Below are 2,500 nucleotides of genomic sequence, written 5' to 3'. Positions count from 1 at the left end.
ACACACAAAAAATGCATAAAACCACCACAAACGAGAACCGCCAACCGTAAAAAAAAAAAAAAAAAGATAATACAAATAATAAAACAAACAAAACCAACATAAAAAAAAACCTCACAGCAAACAAAAGAACACAAGAGCCTAAAAATACAACAAATGCAACAACAAACAAGAGAGAATCGAGATCCGCCCCGCCGTTCCCGACAGCGCGCGCCCTCCCTCCCTCCCGCCCTCCCGCCCGCGCTCCCTCTCAGGCTGCATGAAGTGAAACTCGTGGCGGGACGTCGGTCGTTTCATCTTGAGCGCGATAGATCATCATTTGGGGATAATGACGACCATGATCCGCCCGGAGTCCATGTGGACGACACGGAGGGGATGGGGAGGGAGGGAGGATGGGGGTGGGGACGGGAAGGTGGAAGGATGGGGAAGGGAGGAGCGGAGGGGATAGGTATTGGGGATGGGAGGAGGGAACGGAGGGAGGATGTGAAGAGGGAGGGTAGGATGGGAGGAAGGGAAGGCTCGGGAGATAGGAGATGGGGGAGTAGGAATTGGGAGAAGGATGAGGGGGGAAGGTTGGGAACGATGGGGAGGAGGAGGGGGAGGAGGAAGCGGAGAAGGAGGAGGAAGAGGAGGAGGAGAAGGAGGAGGAAGAGGAGGAGGAAAACAGCTGCAGTGGATAACAGGACAGATAGTGATAACAACACTAACTATAACAATATCTATAACTACAACTACTACTATTACTGTTACTATTACTGTCACTACTACTATTCCTATTACTATTAGTACAATGTAACATGCAAGTTCCAGGCTAATTGATGATATAGCTATGATAGGACACTCGAAAACCATTTAGAAGTAAGACGAAGAGAAGGAAAAAAATGAAGGAGAAAAAATGAAGAGAGGAGAAAAAAAATGAAGAAAGAAAAGGAAAGAAAAAGAAAAGAAAAATGGAAGAGAAGAGAAAAAGTACAACAAACAACAGCACGAATTTCAAACAAGAACAACAAAGGTGTCACAACAGCGGCAGTAAAGGAGCTCAGTGATTGACACTAAAGTATCATATGATTTAGTCATTTAAACTTTAGTCATAAATGCTGCCGCAGACATTAAGGAACAAATGTTTTAGTTGTAGTTATAGAAGCAAAAGCAGTAGGCGAGGTAGTAGTAGTAGTAGTAGTAGTAGTAGTAGAAATTTTAGTAGTAGTAGCAGTAGCAGTAGCAATTTTAGTAGTAGCAATTTTAGTAGTAGCAATTTTAGTAGTAGCAATTTTAGTAGTAGCAATTTTAGTAGTAGCAATTTTAGTAGTAGCAATTTTAGTAGTAGCAATTTTAGTAGTAGCAATTGTTGTAGTAGTAGTAACAGTAGTGTTAGTAGTAACAGTAGTGTTAGTAGTAACAGTAGTAGTAGTAGTAACAGTAGTAGTAGTAGTAACAGTAGTAGTAGTAGTAACAGTAGTAGTAGTAGTAACAGTAGTAGTAGTAGTAACAGTAGTAGTAGTAGTAACAGTAGTAGTAGTAGTAACAGTAGTAGTAGTAGTAACAGTAGTAGTAGTAGTAACAGTAGTAGTAGTAGTAACAGTAGTAGTAGTAGTAACAGTAGTAGTAGTAGTAACAGTAGTAGTAGTAGTAACAGTAGTAGTAGTAGTAACAGTAGTAGTAGTAGTAACAGTAGTAGTAGTAGTAACAGTAGTAGTAGTAGTAACAGTAGTAGTAGTAGTAACAGTAGTAGTAGTAACAGTAGTAGTAGTAGTAACAGTAGTAGTAGTAGTAACAGCAGTAGTAGTAACAGTAGTAGTAGTAGTAACAGTAGTAGTAGTAGTAACAGTAGTAGTAGTAGTAACAGTAGTAGTAGTAGTAACAGTAGTAGTAGTAGTAACAGTAGTAGTAGTAGTAACAGTAGTAGTAGTAGTAACAGTAGTAGTAGTAGTAACAGTAGTAGTAGTAGTAACAGTAGTAGTAGTAGTAACAGTAGTAGTAGTAGTAGTAACAGTAGTAGTAGTAGTAACAGTAGTAGTAGTAGTAACAGTAGTAGTAGTAGTAACAGTAGTAGTAGTAGTAACAGTAGTAGTAGTAGTAACAGTAGTAGTAGTAGTAACAGTAGTAGTAGTAGTAGTGGTAGTGGTAGTGGTAGCAGTAGTAGTAATAGTAGTAGTAGTAATAGTAGTAGTAGTAATTGTGGTAGAAGTAGTAATAGTAGAAGTAGTAGTAGTAGTAGTAGTAAAAAAGGGAAATGAAGGAAGAGAAGTCGAAAGGTGGAAGCGGGGAAAGGAGGAGGAGGAGGAAAATGGATGATGATGATGAGGAGGAGGAAAATGAAAATTAGGATGAATAGTAGGAGTAATAGTAATATTACGGAAGATGAATGATGAGAGATGAAGGGAACAGATTAAGGATAAAGAGAGGAAGGAAGGAAAATGAGGAGGAGGAGGAGGGAAAGAGGCTGGAGGAGGACGAGGATAAGGAGGAGGAGGGAAAGAGGCTGGAGGAGGACGAGGATAAG

Source organism: Penaeus chinensis, chromosome 35, assembly GCF_019202785.1.
Source record: "Penaeus chinensis breed Huanghai No. 1 chromosome 35, ASM1920278v2, whole genome shotgun sequence".
Lineage (NCBI taxonomy): Eukaryota > Metazoa > Arthropoda > Malacostraca > Decapoda > Penaeidae > Penaeus > Penaeus chinensis.
Note: the sequence above shows the minus strand (reverse complement) of the source record.